The sequence below is a fragment of the Gekko japonicus genome, unplaced genomic scaffold (assembly GCF_001447785.1).
Source record: "Gekko japonicus isolate JY-2015 unplaced genomic scaffold, Gekko_japonicus_V1.1 scaffold345, whole genome shotgun sequence".
In the NCBI taxonomy this organism is placed as follows: domain Eukaryota; kingdom Metazoa; phylum Chordata; class Lepidosauria; order Squamata; family Gekkonidae; genus Gekko; species Gekko japonicus.
The window spans coordinates 523,817-548,167 of record NW_015173684.1 but is presented as its reverse complement, the minus strand read 5'-3'; positions in this window follow the sequence as shown (position 1 = coordinate 548,167).

Here is a 24,351-nt window from a genome sequence, read left to right as displayed (position 1 = left end):
AGGACATCACAATGCAATGTCCCTGGTATGGTGATGTCACTTCTGTTGTCGCGCCAGGGACTTGCGTGGTGACAATCTGGTTTTTGGGCAAACTCTATGGTTTTGAAGGCAAAAAACCAGAGGGTCTTGCCCAAAAACCAGAGCGTCACATGCAACATTGACGACACAATGGCATCACTTCCAGGTGACGTCATCACATCAGGGATGTCGTGCACGACGCCCTGCCCACCCCCAGAACACCCCCCCCCCAAATCCCCCCACTGTGACAGTGAGGGAACCTGGCAACCCTATGGAACCTCCACGTTCAGAGGCACTAAGCCTCTGAATCCCAGAGCCAGGAGGCAACATCAGGAGAAGGCCTCAGCCTCTCTGCCCTGTTGTTGGCCCTCCAGAGGAACTGGTTGGCCACTGTGTGAGATGGGATGCTGGACTAGATGGACCACTGGTCTGACCTAACAGGGTTCTTCTGATGTTCTAATGAAGGCCTCGGCTTCTCTGCCCTGTTGTTGTCCCTCCAGAGGAACTGGGTTGGCCAGTGTGTGAGACAGGATGCTGGACTGGGTGGACCTCTGGTCTGATCCAGCAGGGCCTCTTCTTGTGTTCTTATCGGGATCTAGCTGAATGACCAAAGACACAGAACTCCAAACATTTCGCTTCTGTATGCATTTATGACTCTGAGCCAAACTACTGACTACAGGCGGGTATGGGACAATCTGTGCACGCCGCCATTTTAGACGAGAGTTTAGCAGTTTAAAAACGGCTGTGAGGGCCTGATCCTGTTTGGCCCTGTGGCATAGCAGCACGGCATGATCGTCCTCCCCTCCTCCACGACTTTTCAAGTGCAGAAACCATGCGCCAACAACTATTTCAGCCCTTCAAATGGTGGAGGAGGAAGTGAACAGGATTGCATGGTGCCACTCAACCAGGGGCTAAGCGAAGATCCTGGCAATTTTTAAACTGCTAAATTCTCATCTAGAATGGAGTCAGCAGCCATGGGTTGTCCCGTCCCCAGCCGTGGAGAGATGTGAACTTTGATCCTTTGAGTGAGTTCTGTGCTAGAGAGTCTCTGCCACGAGAGCCAGTTCCGTGTCGTGGTTAAGAGTGGCGGACTCTAATGTGGGAGAACTGGGTACGATTCCCCACTTCTCCACATGAAGCCAGCTGGGTGACCTTGGGTCAGTCACAGCTCGCTCAGCCCCTAAAAACGCAAGTCTAGCTTGCAACCCAGTAGTGCATAGCACTAAAAGAGCTAGAACTACTGGCTGCCAGATAATCTTAGGATCTCCTGGCTATTCTACACACAATGCCGTACGATAATTATTAATTATTATTAGTCTCTGCCACAGAGTGTGCATACGCTTCGGCTACAGCTTCCATTTGCAGAAGGGTCCTATTGAAAGCCGTTGATTTTGCACACGTGGAAGATTTAGGGGAAGGAGCACGCTAAGCAGCAGAGAATACCTTTTATTTTTGCCATCAAGTCACAGCTGACTTGTGGCGACCCCTGGAGGTTTCCAAACCAAGAGACGTTCAGAGGTGGTTGGCCGTTGCCTGCCTCTGCGTAGCGACCCCGGACTTCCTTGGTGGTCTCCCATCCAACTACCAACCAGGGCCGACCCTGCTTAGCTCCTGAGATCTGATGAGATCAGGCTAGCCTGGGCCATGCAGGTCAGGGTACAGACTATCTGGCATGCACAGAACTCGTTTGATTCCCCTCTCCTCCACATGCAGCTGTTGGATGACCTTGGGCAAGCCATAGTTCTGACAAGAGCTATCCTTGAAAGGGCAGTCCTCAAAAGAGCTCTCTCAGACCCACCTGCCTCACAGGGTGTCTGTTGTGGGGAGGGGAAGGGAAAAGGGTTTGTAAGCCGCTCTGAGACTCTGAGTGAAGGGCGGGGTATAAATCCAATCTCCTCCTCCTCCTCTTCCACAGAACGTGTTTGTAAGATCCAGGCCAGAATTATTATTATTATTATTTTGCCCCTCTTATAAATCAGAGGTTAAACTGAAGTAAATGGAATCTGGGGATACTTAACACCAGTCTTGTGAAAATGTAATAGAGAGGCAGATCTCGCTTACTTCTTATGGAGGATATTCTGCTTTTCGGCTTTTTTGTCCTCGTATTCCTTTAGTAGTCGTTTGATCTCCTCGAAAAGCTTGGCCAGCTCTTCCCTTCCGGTTAGGACGGCCTATTAAATGTTAAAGCAGAACAGAAGCCACCGTTCCATGACTAAGCGGTTTCTACAGAAGGTGACAGATGTGCATAAAGTTCCTGTTAAAGAATCAACAGAATCAGACTAGTAGTCCACCTGGTCCAACATTTGGTTTCCCTCGCTGGCCAACCAGATGTCCCAGGAGATCCACATCTGGGAGGCAGAGGCCAAAGCCACCTCCTATTGGTTTTTTAAACATTTATTTAAAATATTTGTGTCCCTTTCAGGCCACCCAGCACTTCCCACTGTCTCAGAACATTTTACGAGTCATTTTACACACTCTCAGGTCAAAAACGTGCAAAAAAAAATTACCCATGTTAAAAAAGAAGAAGAAGAGATTGGATTTATACCCCGCCCTTCACTACCCGAAGGAGTCTCAGAGCGGCTTACAAACTCCTTTCCCTTCCCCTCCCCACAACAGAAACCCTGTGAGGTAGGTGGGGCTGAGAGAGCTCTGACAGAAATGGCTCTTTTTCAAGAACAGCTCTGACAGAACTATGGCTTGCACAAAGGAGCACGCTAAGCAACAGAGAATACCTTTTATTTTTGCCAGGCGCAAGTGGAGGAGTGGGGAATCAAACCCGGTCCTCCCAGATTAGAGTCCGCGCACTTAACCACTACACCAAACCAAATTGTGCTAGTTTTAATAGTGGCCAGAAAATTATGTCAGTGGTCTCAAGTCAAAGACAGAGGCCTTCTCTGGGTACCTCTCTCAACAGGAGTGAGGCTAACAGTGGTCAGGGACAACCCCTTCTTCATCAGGGACTCGTGTCTCTCCTCTAAGAGGTTCGCCTTGCAGGGCTGGTTCCAGGCTTTGGAGTAGCCCTGGGGGGGGCTCCCCCTCTCTGCCCATCATCAGCCCCTTCCTGCCCACTGACCAGCCCCCCCCCCCCCCCGCCTTTTATTTTACTGGTTCTCAAGATGTGATTTTGTTAGGTATGTTTTTTTGATTTCTTAGCCGCCTTGGTGGCCCTTAAGAGGGCAGAAAGGAGGTAAATAAGTTTCATAAACAAAAGAAGTAAATAAACAATACATAAAATGGAATTTAGGACACAATACAATGCAGTGAGAGGAGGAGAAAACACATGGTATACACTGGAATGGACTACAATGCTGTTCCTCTCATAAAGAAACATCCTCCTGGACTCTTCTATTCTACTGCAGTTCTAAACCCTTTGATAAAAGGCCCACCTGGGCAATTATGTGTTATAAGATTCATAGAATATATAAATGCGTGAGCCTTCTTGGCTTCCTCAGGCAGGCCGTTACACAAAGCGGGGGCCACAACACAAAATGCGCATATCCCGGGATCTTACCTAGTTCCACGGTGGTGACTACAGATAAGATTAGAATTTCAACAGCCAATCCACATGCAAAAGAACCTCCTCTGGAAACAGGAAACCTCCTCAGGAAACAATCCATATACAAAAGAACCTCCTCAGGAAAGCTCCTCCATTAGCATGTCCACGGCCTGGGGAACCTCTACAAGATAATGACTCAGCCCACCCCACCTCACCTCTCTGAGTAGATATAAATTACCTGCCTACCGTTTTTCTTCTCACCTTGACACACAGAGTACTCCATCTTTCTGTGTTATACCTCTAAGGATGACACAGGAAAGAATTACTGTACAAGTTCAAACTGTTAAAGACACATTAACAAGTCATATAAATTTCTACTTGATTTTACTAGGTGAACTTCATCCGAAGACAGAAGCCCAGTCACAGTGCCAAGGATGTTAAAGATGGAACGTTTCGACTGAACGTCTTTTTCAACCATCAGTTTGTAGTACTATTCTTTACTTCATGTTTCCATTAAAGGTACAAGTTATCTAAACTGGGCTGAGCATACAGCCAAAGTATTACACTATTTGCTATCCGAATAAAATGCTGTAAAAATTTGGGAGCTGCTCTCAGCCAGTTTAGATAACTTGTACCTTTAATGGAAACATGAAGTAAAGAATAGTACTACAAACTGATGGTTGAAAAAGACGTTCAGTCGAAACGTTCCATCTTTAACATCCTTGGCACTGTGACTGGGCTTCTGTCTTCGGATGAAGTTCACCTAGTAAAATCAAGTAGAAATTTATATGACTTGTTAATGTGTCTTTAACAGTTTGAACTTGTACAGTAATTCTTTCCTGTGTCATTGACTTTACAAATTACTGGGTCCACTTGTGTTGTTCTGCATACCTCTAAGGATGCCAGTCACAGCCACTGGCGAAACGTCAGGTCCTACGATGCCAAGACCACGGCCACACAGCCCAGAAAATCTACACCGGCTAACGACTTCAGGAAGCTTTCCATTTTAAAGCAAAGATCTGGATTAAACGTAGGGGTTCATTTATCATTCAGAGAGACAGCGTTTCTCTGACCTGGTTCTTTTCCTCCACTTGTTCCTGAAGGGCTTGCAGTATCGCCAACAACGCATCGTGATCGATCCTCTTTTGGGCCAGCAGGAGCCTCTGGGCCTTCAGCTGTCTTTGGAGCTCTGCGATCTACCATCACAAACGACAGAGATTCAGCCGAAACCTTCTGTGCTCTCGGTCTTGTTGGACCCTTGACACAAGAAGCGCTACCTTTCTCCACTTGGGTTTCCCACCTAATTCTTGTGCCCAAGTTTTTTGTTTTTGGGAAAACAGGTGCCGGAACTCTCAAGAGAGAAATGAAGTTTTCAGTCTGTATACTGAAAACTCATCGACTTTTAAACATTTTAAAAATCATTTTGTTGAAGAGGTTCCGGAACTCTCCGGGGTATTCCCCCAGGAAAAAAAAGCCCTGCTTGCGCCCCTCTCTGAAATCTGAGTTGATTTTGGGTTGGGTCCCCCTTTACCTGCCAACCTGCGTGGATGGAAAATTTGGAAACCCGCTCTTTTGTTGTTTTATTAATTAAAATATTTCCACCCGGTCTTTCCCAACACCCACAGAGGCTTTTTAAAAAGTATACGACGGAAGAGCTCGTACAGAAAAAAACAATACCACTGTAACACTATGCACTCAAGAAAATCTAATTCACAGGGCTGTGGTGGCTCAGAGGTTGAGACGCTGAGCTGCAGACTGTAAGGTCTGTAGTTTGGCAGTTCGAGACCCGAGTGTGCCGTGTGATGGAGTGAGCTCCCGTCTCTGGCCCCAGCTCCTGCCAACCTAGCACTTTGAAAGCAAAAAATTGCAAGTAGATAAATAGGTACCACTTCGGTGGGAAGCTAACTGTGTTCCGTGCGCCTCGGTGTTTAGTTATGCCGGCCACATGACCACGGAGACGTCTTTGGACAGCGCTGGCTCTTCGGCTTGGAAACGGAGATGAGCACCGCCCCCTAGAGTAGGATCCGACTGGCTTTCGAGCAAGGGAAACCTTTACCTTAATCCACAGAAACTATTTTAAACGTCTGTTTGTTATTCGATGATGCAATTGTTTCTCAAACAAGTCGTTTAACAAATCAAATGTCCATTTCCACAAACATCAATGTGTAATGCATTCCAATTCAGGGGTGTTTTCGTAGAAAAAGAGGTGCAGGAGCTTATTAGCATAACTCATTAGGATAACTTATTTGCATATGCCACACCCCCTGACATCACCGGATGTGTGTCAGAAGGCAACACCCACCACTCAGGCTCCACTGGACTGTTTTGGATTGCTAGCTACTGGGGGGGGGGGATGTGCAGATCTGTCCTCACAGAGGAGGGAGAGCTTGTACCTGAATAAAACTTGGTCTTAAAGGTGCCACTGGATTGTTTTGGGCCGGGGGGGGGGGGGCTCTGCAACTTCCTGGCGGCTTCTTGCTCTGACTGAGGGTTGCTGAGAGCAGGGGGCTCTTTACTGACGGAGCTCCACTCCTGTGCGCTCCTGCAGGAAATGACCCCTGCATTCCATACAAGATGGGTATGAACGAACCCTCCTTCTACTGTATTTTGACTACTTGATGAATTTGATCTTTCACACTTATTACCCCTCTTCTGCGATCACTTGCTAGGAGTGGGCTTGGCCCAGAGGCCAGACTTAAGCGAGTTTTTATACCCCACTGTCTGGCTCTCAATCGTGTACCTGGCTCTCTAGCAACCGCTGCTCTTCTTCGAACACAGACAGCTCCCAGGCCATCTTCTTCTCCAGCTCCTCGATGGCGTTGATCTGCCAGGTGGACTCTTCCTCTTCGTCTTTTTGCAGATTGCGCAGCTCGTTGATCTGGATGCAGAAGCTGTGCTTTGCTGCCAGCTGCTGGTTCAGGAGGTCCACGGCTTCTTCGTGCTTGCCCCCACACTCCTTCTGCTCCTCGCTGTCGAGAAAGGGCGACACGGAATGCGCACAGACACATCAATGTTTCCCTTGCAATGGCCCATCACTCTGCTAGGTAACAAAAGCAATGTCGAAACAGCCTTCCTCTCTCAGAGATTTACACATTTCGTTTTTTTATAGTTTTAATAGTGGCCCAAAACTTAGGTCAGTGGCCTCCAATCAGAGACAGAGAAGAAGAGGAGGAGGAGGAGATTGGATTTATACCCCGCTCTTCACTACCCAAAGGAGTCTCAGAGCGGCTTACAATCTCCTTTCCCTTCCCCTCCCCACAACAGGCACCCCATGAAGTAGGTAGGGGCTGAGAGAGCCCCTTGAGGACTGCTCAAGAGCTCTCTTGAGGACTGCTCATGAGAGAACAGCTCTGAAAGAGGCCTCCTTGGGGTACCTCCCTCAACAGGAGTGAGGCTGATAGTGCTTGGTTCTCATGGCCCTTTCCTACACACCCAGGGAAATGCTGATCACCACTTTGGGGTCAGGAAGCCATTTTTCTCCAGGCCAGTTTGGCTGGAGATCTTGGAGGGTTTTTTGTCATCTTCTGGGCGCAGAACAGGGGTCACTGGGGGTGGGGTGGGAGAGGTAGCTGAGAATTTCCTGCCTTGTGCAAGGGGTTGGACTAGATGACCCTGGAGGTCCCTTCCAACTCTATGATTCTATGATCAGAGACAATCCCTTCCTCATCAGGGAGCTGTGTCTCTGCTCTAAGAGGTTCGCCTGCAGGGATGATTTCAGGTTTTGGAGGGCTCCTCTGCCCACCATCGGCTCCTCCACCTGAGCTTCTCTCCCTGCCCGCTCACCCGTTTGCCCGCCCCAGCCTTGGCTCCAGTGCCAGCCTGCAAGCTCTCCCACCACTTGTGTTCACAGCTGCCTCTTAGAAGTTTATAAAATTATGCATGGGGTGGTTGATAGAATTTTTCTCCCTCTCCCAATAGACTAGAACTCGAGGGCATGCAATGAAGAAGAAGAGGAGGAGGAGGAGGAGGAGGAGGAGGAGGAGGAAGGAGGAGAAGAGGAGGGGGAGGAAGAGGAGGAGGAGGAGAAAAAGGAGGAGGAGGAGTTATACCCCGCCCTTCACTACCCAAAGGTGTCTCAGAGTGGCTTACAAACCCCTTTCCCTTCCCCTCTCCACAACTGACACCCTGTGAGGTAGGTGGGGCTGAGAGCTTGCCCAAGGTCATCCAGCAGCTGCAAGTGGAGGAGTGGGGAATCAAACACAGTTCTCCCAGATCAGAGTCCGCACACTTAACCACTACACCAAACTGACTTGGGCAGTTGATGGGCAGCAGGTTCACCTACAGTTGATGGGCAGTAGGTTCAGGACAGTAGGTTCGCCTACTGCCATATTCTTTAACTGGAGATGCCAGGGTTTGACCTACTGCATGCCAAGCAGAGGCTCTTCCACTGAGACGCGGCCCCTCCCCTAATGCCTAGAGTGAACTGGACCATCGGTCCATCGTGGTCAGCCCTGCCCACTCAAACTGGCAGCAGCTCTCCAGGGTCTCAGGTGGAGGTCTTTCACATCACCTACCACCCTGGTCCATTTAACTGCCGATGCCGGGGATCGAACCTGGGACTTCCTGCATGCCAAGCAGAGCCTCTTCCACTGAGCCCCAACCCCCACCCACGTGTTCCCCAGAAGAGGGTGTTCCTTCGTATCTTCTAACCTTCTGGTCCCCCCCCCCCCGCTCCTTCATAGGCACTCCCCCATTACTTCCTTCCTGGCTTTGTTTACCTCCAGTAAGAGCATGTCCAAAAAGCCAAAACGATTCCCTGTTTCTTCCCGACTGTATCCGAACACATCATACCTACCACAACGCAAGGTTGCGCACTTCGGAGAGCTGCTGCTTTAAATACGTTTGTTCTATGGCAGACATCATTTCTTGCACGGACGCCTCCATCTCAGTTATCTTACTGAACCGAGATCGGCGGGCAGCGGCGATGAGCGCTGGAATACACGAACGCAAAGCAGACAAGAAAGGGATCCGCTCCAATGCCTGGCACCGGTGTTCACGGAGGAGAGCTTTTGCCCCATCTGAACCCCTCGCCCATTCCAAGAGGCACAGTAACCGTGGGTGATTCGGCATCTGGCATTTGCCCCACATTTTCTCAACACTGCAGCTCAAAACCACATTCAAATACCCCGAGGCAATGCTGTACTGACTGCGAAATCACCCCTGAATGGCCATAAATCTATGCAGAAGGTACCATAAAACCCGATGACCAAAGAAACTGAAAGCGGCATGCAGTGTAGAGGGTACCATAAAACCCGATGATCAAAGGCAGTGAAAGCAACATGCAATGCAGAGGGGAATCTCTGTTCCAACGTGGGGGGTTAGGTAGAACGGAGGGAAAAGCCAATGCAGGATCACCCTCTATTTCAGGGTTCCCCAACATGGTGCCCACCAGTACTTCCCTTGGCACTCGCCAAGCTTTTCAGGAAGTGGGCAGGTCCATTATAAGGCAGCCCTTATTGGCTGCCCTCATTCAAATGAAATAGTTGCCCACTGAAAGATGTGGAGTGCGTGTGGTTCCATTCCCCCTTCAGGATTTCCTGCTTCCCAGGAGGCATGAAGAGGGCGGGATTCCATTTGGCTCTGCCTCCTGAGGCATGCATTGGGTGTTTGGCTCCACCTCCTGCAGCAACCATCTTGGGGGGGGCACACATGACCCCCTCTCAAAATTCCCAGGGCTCAAACAGGTTGGGGACCCCTGCTCTATTTTAAGAGGGAGAAATTGTGGACCCCTTTGGGGGAAGTGGATCCATTGGGAGACACAGGCTTTGTTTTGAAAGGTAGACCACCTAAGTGTGCATGTCGATACGTTGACCCTTGACCCCCTTGTATTACACCCAGCAGTTTTCACCTGCAATTTCTGGAGAGGGTTCTAATTGCCATTTCGGGAGAAAATGTTTCAAGATCAGGAGCCTGCGCATTCTCAGACAGATCACGAGAAGGGAGGGCAGGAAGGGTTGCCTCAGTGCTTAGTTCTCGTGGCCCTTTCTTACACACCCAGGGAAATGCCGATCGCCACTTTGGGGTCTGGAAGCCATTTTTCTCCAGGCCAGTTTTGGCCAGGGATCCTGGAGGTTTTTTGCCCTCTTCTGGGCGTGGAGCAGGGACCACTGTGGGTGTGGAGGGGGAGGTATTTGTGAATTTCCTGAATTGTGCAGGGGGCTGGAGTAGATGACCCTGGAGGTCCCTTCCAACTCTATGATTCTATGACCCTGCTTAGCTTCCGAGATGTGATGAGACTGGATTTGCCTGGGCCATCCAGGTGCCCACCGTAGCAGGATGTGTTTTTTTTTTTAATCACTGGAATGTCACCTTGGCTTTGGAGGGAGGCGATAATTTAAAAAACCCACACAAATAAATAAAATCCTAAATTCTGTGACTTGATCCTGCCACTAAAATATATGATGGAAAGTCAGTAAAACCGCAGGAGGCTTGGTTGAAAGGATCGCTTGCCTTGCATTTTGTGCCAAACTAGACATTCGCTTTTTTAAAGAAATGGGTCTAGGTTCCCAGCAGCTGTAGGGAATGGCTTTTGAAAAGTACAGAAAAGCCCACTTGGGCTTGGAGCGCTGTCATGGATGAGGTGTGTTTGTGTTCTCCAAGCCATTTTCCCTCTCTGAAATAGCACTGGAGTGGGAGTTATTTCCTCATTTTTGCGGCTACACATATTCTGTCACGTGAAGCAGTAAAAACAGGGAAATAACTCCCCCCCCCCCCTATGCTTTTCCCTTTTTTGCATTTTGTGTAAGCGTATGTATGTGCATGAGTGCCTGGAAGTTATGAGACGTCTGACAACCCGTACTGGGGCTTGGATGTTCAAAGAAGTGACCTGCCTCTGCATCCCGGCCCTGGTATTATCTGGAGGTCTCCCATCCAAATACTTGCCAGAGTCGGCCCTGCTTAGCTTCTGAGATTTGCTGAGATTGGGCTTGCCTGGGCTATTCAAGTCAACACCCCTCTGCCCACGCTGTTTCAATGTGGATAACGGCTGGGAGGGGAACCCCCCTCCCTCGGCAATGTTCCAAACCCAAATGGGTTCTTTATTTTTAAGAAGGCATTTCCCACAGGTGCTCAGTGGCTGCAGGGAACCTGAGTTAGATCGGGGAAGGTTTCCCCTTGCTCGAAAGCCAGTAGAATCTGACTCTAGGGGGTGGTGCTCATCTCCATTTCCAAGCAGAAGAGCCAGAGCTGTCCGAAGACGTCCCCGTGGTCATGTGGCCGGCGTGACTAGATGCCGAGGCGCACGGAACGCTGTCACCTTCCCACCGAAGCAGTACCTATTTATCTCCTTGCAATGTCTTGCTTTCGAGCTGCTAGGTTGGCAGGAGCTGGGGCCAGAGACGGGAGCTCACTCCGACACGCGGCACTCGGGTCTCGAACTGCCGAACGACCGACCTTCCAGTCTGCAGTTCAGCGTCTTAACCACTGAGCCACCACGGCCCCTCTTTAGATCGGGGAACACGGACCCAAATATTTTTAAAAAGCAAACTTCTAGTTTGCCCCGTCGCACGCTTGCATGCCCTGGAACGATTTTTCTTGAAAGTACCTTCAAACTCTTTCATGACCATCTCTGGGATTCCTTTGACTCTGACACGGAGGTTGCAGTTTTTGATGGTTTCCTCTTCCAGCAGTTCAACGAGGCGTCTCCTTTCTTCTTCCTGGAAACCGGCAGGCACCAGATCAAAGAATACAACTCAAAGGGTGGGGGGGATCTCCACTAAATTATGTACAACTCCGCTTACGTTTCAGAGTTCTAGACATCCACAAAACAGGAGCCACCCTACTCTGGAAATCGCATTCATTATTGATACAGACCTTGATTTATTTATTTCATTTATTTTTTATTCTTGTTATAATCAGGGGTCATTTCCTGCAGGAGCGCACAGGAGCGGCGCTCCGGCAGTAAAGGGCCCAGGGGTCGGGCACATGCAACAAGCCCCACCCCCTGCTCCCAGCAGCCCTCAGTCAGAGCAAGAAGCAGCCAGGTAAGGTGCAGAGCTCCCCCCCGGCCCCAAACAGTCCAGTGGCACCTTTAAGGCCAAGTTTTATTCAGGTACAAGCTCTCCATCCTCTATGAGGACAGATCTGCACGTTCCTCCCCCCCCCCAATAGCTAGGAATCCAAAACAGTCCAGTGGCACCTTTAAGGCCAAGTTTTATTCAGGTACAAGCTCTCCCTCCTCTGGGAGGACAGATCTGCACATTCCTCCCCCCCCCCCAATAGCTAGCAATCCAAAACAGTCCAGTGGCACCTTTAAGGCCAAGTTTTATTCAGATACAAACTCTCCCTCCTCTGCGAGGACAGATCTCCACGTTCATCCCCCCCCCCATAGCTAGCAATCCAAAACACTCCAGTGGAGCCTGAACGGTGGGTGTTGCCTTCTGACACACTTCCGGTGATGTCAGGGGGTGTGGTATATGCAAATAAGTTACGCTAATGAGTTACGCTAATGAGCTTCTGCACCTCTTTTTCTACGAAATGACCCCTGGTTATAATTATCATATAATTATCATATAATTATCATATGATTATCATATGATTATCATATAATTATCATATAATTATCATTATTTCCGGAGCCACAGGGCTCCGGGCGCTGTATGACAATGAATAGAAACATCACTACCAAAATAAAATGCATCAATGCCAGAAGATAAATTAAAACTCCAGATGGTGAACTAAATCCCACCCCCAGAGGGGGAGACAAAATGATCTGGAGAGCATAAAAGGGCACCGGCTAGCGTGGAAAGCGTCGCTGTCATCAACCAAAAGCCTGGCGGAACGTCTCTGCCTTTCTGGCCCTGCGGAATTGCGTGAGATCCCACAAGGCCCTGGTGCTGTTTGGCAGAGAGTTCCACCAGGTCGGGGCCAGGACCGAGAAAGCCCCGACCCTGGTCGAGGACAGCCAGGCATCATCAAAACGTATATTTCCTGCCTTTCCTCATGGCTCAAGATGGTTTACGATAATAGGTAAAAGACATTTTCAGTCTACATGGCAAAGATTCTACAAATGGCATGAAGGCACTGCACTGGCTGGCAATAGCATACCGAATCCGCTTACCTTTAAAGCCCTGAATGGCCAGGGTCCGACATACCTGAGGGACCGCCTTTCCCCATACATACCCCAGAGAGCACTACGGTCGGGGTCACAACACCGGCTGGTTATTCCAGGCCCCAGGGAGGCCAGGTTTGCTGCGACCAGGGCCAGGGCCTTTTCAGTGGTAGCTCCTTACTGGTGGAACGAGCTCCCAGAGGAGATCAGGGCCCTGCGGGATCTTATGCAGTTCCGCAGGGCCTGTAAGACGGAGCTCTTCCACCAGGCTTTCAATTACGAGCCGCCCACTAATACCAGCAATGGCCACTATTACTATCTGTGGCACAGGCCAGGCTGCAGTGCGATCCCGACACTGCTGAGTGGGATGTTCTGGCCCTATATGGCACACCATCTTGCCTAAAACGCATTGTGGGCACTTTAATTTGTATAGTGTAATTGATTGATTGGTTAACTGGTTTTATTGTAACTGATTGTTTTTAAATGTTTATATGAATCTCGGCCCAGTGGGCCACGTAATGAGCCTGCTTGCAGGGAGGGCGGGCTAGAAATACGACAAATAAATAATTTATATGAACACTCAGCCAATATAGAAGACGATAAGAACTAAAATTTTATCTGTGTCCAAAAGACTTAAAAATTTAACTGGAACTTTGAAAATAACTATTCTGTAAAGGTAAAGGTAAAGGTTCCCTTGCTCGAAAGCCAGTCGAGTCCGACTCTAGGGTTGCGGTGCTCATCTCCGTTTCCAAGCCGAAGAGCCAGCGCTGTCCGAAGACGTTTCCGTGGTCATGTGGCCGGCGTGACTAGACGCCGAGGCGCACGGAACGCTGTTACCTTCCCACTGAAGTGGTACCTATTTATGTACTTTCAATTTCTTGCTTTCGAACTGCTAGGTTGGCAGGAGCTGGAACCAGAGACAAGAGCTCACTCCGTCATGCAGCACACTCAGGTCTCGAACTGTGAACTACCGACCTTCTACAGCCTGCAGTTCAGCGTCTTAACCACTTGAGCCACCGCAGCTAGGTTGGCAGGACTTACCAGCTCCTTAATGGCTTTAATAGCATCTTCCAAGTGCTCCACAGTCCCCTTGTCGAACACGAGTCCTTCACTTTCCAGCTGGTTTTCTAAAGATAATTAAAAACACTGCTAAAGTCTTTGAATCAACGGGGGGGAAGAATCTCTCTTTAAAGCAAAGGGCGAGCCATAACTAGATCCGTGTACGTAACATCATAAATCCGACTCCGCAAGTCTTTTATGTAAGGTCCCTGAGCCGGCTTCCATTTTTAGCTAGTCTCACTCTCGACATATGCTCAGCTGGATCTGGCTGACAGAAATCCACTCTGTCCATCCTTAGACGAAAACGCAGCGCAAATAAAACAGACAATCCATTGCTCGCTGCTTTCGAAGCAAGACTTGAATGTCATTCCCGGAAACATCCGATCTTGTGACCTTTCCACCACTTTTGAGTAAAAGCTCCCCGGTTTACTCTAAAGCAGGGGTGGCCATACTGTGGCTCGGGAGCCACACACGGCTCTTTCACACATATTGTACGGCTCCCGGCAAGGCGGCTGGGGAAGTGAACGGGAGGCATGCTTTTTCTCCCTCCCTCCCTCCCTCCCATCTATTTACTTTCTCTCTCTCTCTCTCTCATTCTTTCTTTCCACCTCCCTCTCTCTTTCTCTCTCTCTCAGGCAAATAAATATCATTACCAACATCTGTTTTTACCCCTTTTGTTTTTATTTTTGGCAGCCTCATTTAACGTTAATAAAAAGCAAATCTGCATATCTTTTAATAAAAATGTGTAATATTTGTTCCGAAGCACGACGGAAGACAGGAGGGCCTGGCGTGATGTGGTCCATGGGGTTGCGAGGAGTCGGGACTCGACTGTGTGACTGAACAACAACATTTGTTCGTGTCTTGCGGCTCTCAAACATCTGACGGTTATTCTACGTGGCTCTTACGCCGAGCAAGTTTGGACACCCTTGCTCTAAAGGAAGGCAGTTGGGTTGCCAGCCTCCCTGTGGTGCCTGGAGGTCTCCTAGGATTACAACTAATCTCCACACCACAGAAATCAGTTCCCCCAGGAGAAAATGGCTGCTTTGAAAGGTGGATTCTAGGGTACTGTACCCTCCCATTCCCCAAACCCCTTTCTCCCCAGGCTTCACCCCCCAAATCTCCAGGTATTTCCCAACCCAGAGTTGGCAACCTTGAATGTTAGACACACTCCCCCTTAAAAAAAATTTGCTGGATGTAACTGTAATATATATATATATACTAGGCACAAGGCCCGTTGGGGGAAGAGAGGCAACGAGCCCTAGAGAGAGGCCTCCGGAGGGGGCTGCCCACGCACTGGCAAAGGAGAGTGCGGCGGCTCCCCGGCAGCCAGGCTCATGCCTCCCCCCACCGCGTGCTGGAGGTGGCGGGGCAAGCCAGCCGGCCTCGTCCCTCCTCTGTCGATGTGCTGGAGGCGGCGGCTGCCGAAGGTGGCAGGCCTCGCCCTTCTCCCAACCGGCCACCCGAGCAAGCGAGCAAGCAGCGCACGTAGCGGTGGAGTGGCCTCAAGGGATGGCCGCCCATTCCAGCCGCGTGTGCGCCAAGCCGGCTAGCCTCATCCCTCCCCCCCACCTCCCCAGCCAATGGCACGCCAGTCACCTCAAGTGGCAGCCGGCGGGCCAATGGCTGAGGGAGCACATTTCCTCTCGCCACCCCATAGGCCGGTGGCAACCCCAAATCCCTTTTATAATAAGGAGAGATATGAAAAATGTTAGACTTCCTCTTTTTTTGTTGGAAAATCTGGGGGGGGGGCTTAAATCTTGGGATTGGAGTAAATACTGTACTACTAATTCTTGGCATCTGTTGAATCGAAGCTGCGTCACCCACCGTTTCTTCCCTCCTGTAACAGAATTCTAATCTGGATTCAGTATGCTCAGGCGGAAGATTGATATTCTTGAAGAGGCGGCTTTCGTACAGCTGACATTAATCTAGTTTGCTCTGGTTTTAGCTCTTACAGAGCAGATTACGGTACTTCTCTGAACATCATGATAAATGTAAAAATATGTACTGTATAAGTTTTTTAAAAAATACAATTGGATACCCAAAGTTTTGTTCGCATTTATTGTTTTAGGGTTGTTATGCAGTTCTCAATTGCTTGTTTTTAATATTGATGCTTTGCATAGTTATTTTTGAATTATTTTATTGTATTGTTTTTACTTGTGCAGATCTCTGGAGAGAGGCAGCATATCCATTTTTCTAAAGAATGAAATAAACAATAAGTACAAAACAGAGAAGAGGGAAAAGCCATGCACAGCAACCTCAGCTCCTTGGAAGAAGCAGGGGATTGAAAAAAAGAAAATGTAAGATATGAACATTAACTTGAGCAGATGTTTACCCAGTTTGTAGTGGTTAAGGGCGCGGATTCTAATCTGGGAGAACCGGGTTTGATTCCCCACTCCTCCACTTGCAGTGGCTGGATGACCTTGGGCAAGCCATGGTTCTGTCAGCGCTGTTCTTGAAAAAGAGCCGTTTCTGTCAGAGCTCTCTCAGCCCCACCTACCTCACAGGGTGTCTGTTGTGGGGAAGGAAGGGGAAGGAGTTTGTAAGCAGCCCTGAGACTCCTTTGGGTAGTGAAGGGCAGGGTATAAATCCAATCTCTTCTTCTTCTTCTAACTGCCATGTAATGGTTTCCCCCTGCTCTATATTTTATGTAATGATGACACTGCTAGCCATCTCACAGACTGGTGCAGCTCATTTTGAACTGCTGAGAATATGTTGCAGGAGAATCAGCGTCCTGTAGAGGTTAAAGTGTCAGACTAGGATCTGGAGGCCCAGGTTTGAGTCCCCACTGTGTCTAATCTACCTTACCGACTGCGGCTCTACAGAAGAGCCTCTGCTTGGCATGTACAAGAACTAGAGATCCAGAGAAGTCAGCCGTGTTAGTCTGTTGTTGCAAAATAGTAAAAAGCCCAGTAGCACCTTGAAGACTAACAAACTTTATTGTAGCACAAGCTTTTGAGAAACACAGCTCTCTTCGTCAGATGCATCTGACGAAGAGAGCTGTGTTTCTCAAAAGCTTGTGCTACAATAAAGTTTGTTAGTCTTCAAGGTGCTACTGGGCTTTTTACTATTAAGGACTTGAGAGTGGTGTGAAAGACCTCTACTTGAGACTCTGAAGAGCCACTGCCGGTCTGAGTAGACCAATGCTCTGGTTACCGGTTGCCAATCTCCAGGTGGTGGCTGGAGATATGGGATTACACCTGATCTCCAGGCAACAGAGGTCAGATCACCTGGAGAAAATGTCCACTTTGGAAGGTGGACTCTATGGTATTATAGATGCAGGTCAGTAGCCATGTTGGTCTGAAGCAGCCGGACAAAATCTGAGTCCAGTGGCACCTTTACCACCACCAAAGTTTTATTCTAGGCATAACCTTTCATATCCGAAGAAGGGTGCATGCACCTGAAAGCTTATACCCAGAATTAAACTTTTGTTGTTGTTTCAAAAGTAGCCAGTCTCGAAATGTGTCCTGTTTTTTTTTGCTTTTCAGAATACGGTGACTTGGGGTCTGTTCAACTATGGGACCCACTATTTAACAGAGATCCAGAGAAGTCAGCCGTGTTAGTCTGTTGTTGCAAAATAGTAAAAAGCCCAGTAGCACCTTGAAGTCTAACAACATAAAAGAACATAAAAACATAAGAGAAGCCAATGTTGGATCAGGCCAAAGACCCATCCAGTCCAACACTCTGTGTCACACAGTGGCCAAAAATACCAGTGCCACCAGGAGGTCCACCAGTGGGGCCAGGACACTAGAAGCCCTCCCACTGTTGCCGCCGCCTCCCCCAAGCACCAAGAAGAAAGAGCATCACTTGCCCCAGAGCCCCTATCTATACCTTGTGGCTAATAGCCACTGATGGACTCCATATGCTTATCTAATTCCCTCTTGAAGCCGCCCATGCTTGTAGCCGCCACCACTTCCTGTGGCAGGGAATTCCACGTGTTAATCACTCTTTGGGTGAAGGACTTCCTTTCATCCGTTCTAACCCGACCGCTCAGCAATTTCATGGAGTTGCCCACGAGTTCTTGCATTGTGAGAAAGGGAGAAAAGGACTTCTTTCTCTCCCTGATCCATCCCATGCATAATCTTATAAACCTCGATCATGTCACCCCTCAGCCGTCGTTTCCCCAAGCGAAAGAGCCCCAAGCACCTTAACCTTTCTTCACAGGGAAAGTGTCCCAACCAGTGTTCCCTCTAAGCTGAGTTAGTGTAAGCTAGCTCACAGTTTTTTAGCCTCCTGCGCACACCTTTTTGTTTTAGCTCAGGAAGGATGGCTCCGGAGCAAACTAATTTATGCAGTAGCCAAATCGCTCGCTCACAACTTTAATGCCAGCAGCTCACCAAGTAGAATTTTTGCTCATAAGATTCCACAGTTTAGAGGGAGCATTGGTCCCAACCCTTTTATCATCCCAGTTGCCCCTTTCTGCCCTTTTCCTAACCTCACGGAAGAACGCAAGCCTCCTGGGGTTTGTAAAGCACTGCGGGAAGCCGAGAGGCAAATGCGTTGCAGAGTGGAGCCTCCCATAACCTGCAAGTGCATGCGGGTCCGGGGGAGGCGGCGTCCTTCAGACGTGCGCTGAGAGTTCCGTCTCTGCAACACGGGGAAACTCAATGATCAAGTGCAGCATTTTGGGGAGAAATGCTGCTGGGGGTGGGGAGGGGGGCGCCCCCTGTCCCAACACAGAACTCGGCCCTCGGGAAACGACCCTGCCGACACCAGGCACACGCGACGCTATTTTTGTCGCCAGCGGAACTCCCCGCGACACGTCCCAAACCCGCGAAGAAACGCCGCCGAGAAACCGCGGGACGGAGGAGGAGAGGTCAGGAAGGGCGCTCACCCACTCCCCGGAGATGCTCCAGAGCCGCCGCGGCCGCGGCCTCGGAGCAGCGGGACACGGGCGGCGGAGAAGGAGGAGGAGGCTCCATCGCGGCCGAAACCGCACCAGGCCGCGCGGTTGCCGTGGCAACAGGCGGCGGCCTAGCCGGGCGGCCGCTTCCCATTGGCCAGCGCCGGTTGGAGAGAGCGTGGGGAGGGGCGTTTACTCCTCACCCCTCCCCTCCGTTTAAAACCAGTTGTTTGGGGTTCTTTTAGGGTTGCCAGACGTAGGTTGGGATTCATTCCTGGAGATTTGGGGATGGAGCCTGGAGAGGACAGGGACCTTGGGGAGGGGGGGGTGCAATGCCCTGGAGCCCACCCTCCAAAGCATCCCTTTCCTCCAGGGGAAATGATCTCTGTAGTCTGGACTGGAGGTAAACTTTAACTCCAGGGATCCCCAGGTCCCACCTGGAGGTTGGCATCCCTGTTTTTTTAAAAAGTCATTCTGAAGTCGAGTTGCCAAGTTTCCCCTGGCCATTGTTGTAGGCACAGCTTGTTGTTGTTCAGTCGCACAGTCGAGTCCGACTCTTTGTGGCCCCATGGACCAGCTCCTGCCAGGCCCTCCTGTCTTCTGCCGTCCTCTGAAGTTTTTGTTCAATTTCATGTTCCCACTGTCCAACCATCTCATCCTTTGCCGTCCCCGTCTTCTTTGGCCTTCAATCTTTCCCAGCATCAGGGTCTTCTCCAGGGAGGGCTCCCTTCTCATTGGGTGGCCAAAGTATTTGAGCTTCAGTTTCATTATCTGGCCTTCCAGGGAACAGTCAGGGTTGATTTCTTTTAGGATTGACTGATTTGATCTTCTTGCAGTCCAAGGGACTCTCAAGAGTCTTCTCCAGCACCATAGTTCATAAGAATTTATTCTTCGGCGCTCGGCCTTCCTTATAGTCCAACTCTCGCAGCCATACATGACTACTGGGAATACCATTGCTTTCACCGTGCGGGCTTTTGTTGGCAGGGTGATGTCTCTACTTTTTATCATGCTGTTTAGGCACAGCTTATGAAACACTTTATACTCTGCCACTGACTAACAGGTTTGACTTGGTCGGTGCACTTAGCACTTCCCTGGTGCATATGGTAAGTGCCATTGATGATTATAATCGCAGTAACTGAAATCAATCATGAACATATCTTCAGATATTCACTTTGGTTCATTGCTTAAATGAATTCTGGTTAAAATAGTAAATGCTGACAGGCAATCAAACTGCTTATGATTTTGCTTGTTCTGGCCAACTACAACAGCGCATATTCCTGATGTCATTTAGCCTAGATGAAGAACACACACCACTATGTACCCATATCTGCTACATTAGATAGCCTGGGAAGAAGAAGTTTAAATGAAGGAGGTACATTTTCGCTTGAGAAAATCCAGCCCACAGGTCTGGGCCCAATCAGAACATTGTGACTGATAAATGACAACGTTTGATGGAACCAATAATTATGATTTATTTCTAAGTGTCATAGGGGGTATAAAATCTTATGTCTCCCATTGTAACCTTAGAGAGAGCTGTGGGATCCAAAATCTTGTCGAACCCGTGCTCCCCTCCTTTATTATTAATAAAGTTCTAGATCTAGTTCTACTCCACAGGATTGTGCCAAGTGTTTTCTCAAATTGGGCTGGGGAAACACACCGTCGACGGGATTTCTGTCTTTCATCATCGGCAGGAGACGGGGGATAGGGTTGCCAGATCCAAGTAGGAAACTCCTGGAGATTTAGGAGTGGACCCTGGGGAGGACAGGGACCACGGTGGGGTACAATTCCATAGAGTCCACCCTCCAAAGTAGCCATTTTCTCCAGGGCAACTGATCTCTGTAGTCTGGTAATGAGCTGTCATTCTGGGGGATCCCCAGATCCCACCTGGAGGCTGGCATCCCTAGCTGGCAACTGCCTAGCCTCAACTGTCTCTATTTCAAGAACGAAGTTTGAGTCCAGGGGCACCTTTAAGACCAGCAAAGTTTTATTCAAGGTATAAGCTTTCGAGTGCACGCCCATCAATTTCCAATTTTGATTTTTTTTTTTAACGTGTGTCCCCCACCCCGGAATTAAACCCAAACAAAATGGTGATCGTATAAACTAAGCTTTTTATTCCAGTTGGGTCCATGCAGGTGGGTCACCTTATTGGTCTGGGTCAACTGAACAACATTTGAGTCCAGTGGCACCTTTAAGACCAAACAAAGCTTAATTTGTGGGTATAAGCTTTTGGATGCAAGCACACTTCCTCGGGTATATGAAGAAACGGGCATGCACACGAAAGCTTATACCCAGAATTAAACTTTGTTGGCCTTTAAAATGCCATTGGACTCAAACTTTATTATGCTGATTTGGCAGTTGGCTCCCTTCCTCGGCCACTACGACCTGGCTACAGTGATCCATGCAACGGTCACCTCGAGGCTAGACTACTGTAACGCTCTCTACATGGGGCTGCCTTTGGGGCAGATCCGGAAGCTGCAGCTAGTGCAGAATGCGGCGGCCAGGCTGTTAATGGGTCTTCCTAGAAGGGATCATATCCAGCCTGTGCTGAAAGCGCTGCACTGGCTGCCAATAGCACACCGAATCCGCTTTAAAGTGCTGGTACTTACCTTTAAAGCCCTTCATGGCCGGGGTCCGACTTACCTGAGGGACCGCCTTTCCCCATATATACCCCCAAGAGCACTTCGGTCCGGGGCACAACATCGCCTGGTGGTTCCAGGTCCCTGGGAGGCAAGGCTCGCCACAACTAGGACCAGATCCTTTTCAGTGGTGGCCCCTACCTGGTGGAACAAGCTCCCGGAGGAAATCAGGGCCCTGCGGGACCTTATGCAGTTCCGCAGGGCCTGTAAGACGGAGCTCTTCCGCCAGGCTTTCACATAGGGGCCACCACTACCACCGCCACCAATGAGGTGGACAACATTGGGGTTAAGGATGGCCCAGGAAGATCTGCCACAATTTCTGCCTGGCCACTGGATTTACTTGGTTGAGCTATAGGATAACATCACCCAGGAGAACCATCCGGAGACCATCTTGTTAAATTGAGTATAATTTTTATTAATTGTCATTAATGTTTTATTGCTTTTATCTGTTTTATATGGGTTTTCCCCTTGTAAGCCGCCCTAAGCCCGCTCTGCGGGGAGGGCAGGGTATAAATCTTAATTAAAATAATAATAATAATAATAATTTGTTGTGCACTATCTCTATGTATGGACTAACAACTTCCATTTCAGTGTACCTGAAGACGTGGGTGTGCTCATACCCTGAATAAAACTTTGCTGGTCTTAAAGGTGCCCCACTGAACTCAGACTTTGTTCTGCTGCTTCAGACCAACACGGCTGACCCACCTGAATCTGTCTCTATTTAAATGGCTCCTGTTCCAGAAAACAAAGACGAGTGTCCTGTTTTCTCCCTCTGCTTGTTTTTTAATGTAGGGTTGCCGATCTCCAGGTGAGCAGGGGTCATTTCCTGCAGGAGCGGAGTTCCGGTAGTAAAGAGCCCAGGGGGCGGGCACATGCAACAAGCCCCACCCCCCTGATCCCAGCAGCCCTCAGTCAGAGCAAGAAGCAGCCAGGTAAGTTGCAGAGACCCCAACCCCCAGTCCAAGACAGTCCAGTGGCACCTTTAAGACCACGTTTTATTCAGGTACAAGCTCTCCCTCCTCTGCGAGGACAGATATGCATATTTCCTTCCCCCTATAGCTAGTAATCCAAAACAGTCCAGTGGAGCCTGAGCGGTGGGTGTTGCCTTCTGACACACTTCCGGTGATGTCAGGGGGTGTGGCATATGCAAATAAGTTATGCTAATAAGGTATGCTAATGAGCTCCTGCACCTCTTTTTCTACGAAATGACCCCTGCAGGTGAGGCCTCCCGCTATCTCCAGATGACCAAAATCAGTTCCCCTGGAGAAAATTTCTGCTTTGGAGGGTGGATTCTACAGCATGATACCCTACTGAGGGCCACCTCCTCCCCCAAACTCCGCCCTCCGTGTATTTCCTAACCTAGAGTTGGGGACCCTCTTTTTATGCCAGCATGGTGTGGTGCACAGCATCTTGGCCTAGGAGCTGGGAAACCTGGGCTCAGAACCCCCCACTCTTGTCATGAAGCCTCAGTACAGATGCCAGCCTCCAGGTGTGACCTGGGCATTCCTTTATAAGAACATAAGAGACGCCAATGTTGGATCAGGCCAAAGGCCCATCTCGTCCAACACTCTGTGTCACACAGTGGCCAGAAATACCAGGTGCCATCAGGAGGTCCACCAGTGGGGCCAGGACATTAGAAGCCCTCCCACTGTTGACCCCTCCAGCACCAAGAAGACAGAGCATCACTTGCCCCAGAGCCCCTATCTATACCTTGTGGCTAATAGCCACTGATGGACCTCTGCTCCATATGCTAATCTAATTCCCTTTTGAAGCCGTCCATGCTTGTAGCCGCCACCACTTCCTGTTGCAGTGAATTCCATGTGTTAATCACTCTTTGGGTGAAGAAGTACTTCCTTTATAATACCTCGGAATTATACCTCATATCTGGACTACAGAGACCAGTTCCCCTGTAGAAAATGGATGCTTTGGAGGGTGGAATCTGTGGCACTTTACCCCACTGAGGTCCCTGTCCTCCCCAGGCTCCATCCCCAAATCTCTAGGACTTTCCCCCAAGTCTGTAAATTGGCCCTTGTTAAGAATCACTGGCTTAATTTTCGTATGGTGCTTTTCAGAGTGTTCATAGTGCTTCGCATTCATTTTCTTGTAGGCGTGTTCCACACAACCGATGTTCTGGTGTTTCAAATTAATCATGCAGAAACCTTGCAGAAGAAGACTTTTCCAGACCCATGACATAAATATGTACTGAATAAAGAAGAGTCCTGCTGGATCAGAGCAGTGGTCCATCCAGTCCAGCAGCCTGTCACACACAGTGGCCAACCAGTTCCTCTGGAGGGCCAACAACAGGGCAGAGAGGCCGAGGCCTTCATTGGAACATCAGAAGAGCCCTGCTAGATCAGACCAGTGGTCCCTCTAGTCCAGCATCCCGTCTCACGCAGTGGCCAGCCAGTTCCTCTGGAGGGCCAACAACAGGGCAGAGAGGCCGAGGCCTTCATTAGAACATCAGAAGAGCCCTGCTGGATCAGACCAGTGGTCCCTCTAGTCCAGCATCCCGTCTCATGCAGTGGCCAGCCAGTTCCTCTGGAGGGCCAACAACAGGGCATAGAGGCCGAGGCCTTCATAAGAGCATAAGGAGAGCCCTGCTGGATCAGACCAGTGGTCCATCCAGTCCAGCAACCTGTCTCACACAATGGCCAACCAGTTCCTCTGGAGGTCCAACAACAGGGCATAGAGGCTGAGGCCTTCATTAGAACATCAGAAGAGCCCTGCCGGATCAGATCAGTGGTCCATCCAGTCCAGCCTCCTGTCTCACACAGTGGCCAGCCAGTTTCTCCAGAGGACCTGTAGTAACCGGGGGCTAGTTTATGTTTTTAATTGTTCCTTTGTATGTAGTTCCTTGCAGAAGCCCAGTGTTTGGTTTCGTGTTCTTGAGACTGAGAAGGGCTGATAAGGCCACCCGCAGACCATTAGTTTTGGGTTGCCTAGCACTGACACCACGAACACTTGGGGTTTTTTTAGGAATGGCCTTGGACAGCTGAGGCTGGTTGGGGTTCCCATGCAATGGCTGAGCATGTGCATGTTAACCAGTTCAGCTTTCATTGACATGTGTAAGGCTCCCTGACTGGTATTGGGCGCAGGTGAATCTGGTTGCAAGGTCCAATTAGTGCCCAGGGCCAGATGTTCCCAGAAATGGTTAAAAATGAAGTCCTTTTTCTCTTTGCTTTGTCAAGCTTTAGACATGTAGCTGGGTATCCTATCGGGTGCTAATGTTTTTTCCATTTGGGGAAACCCTAAG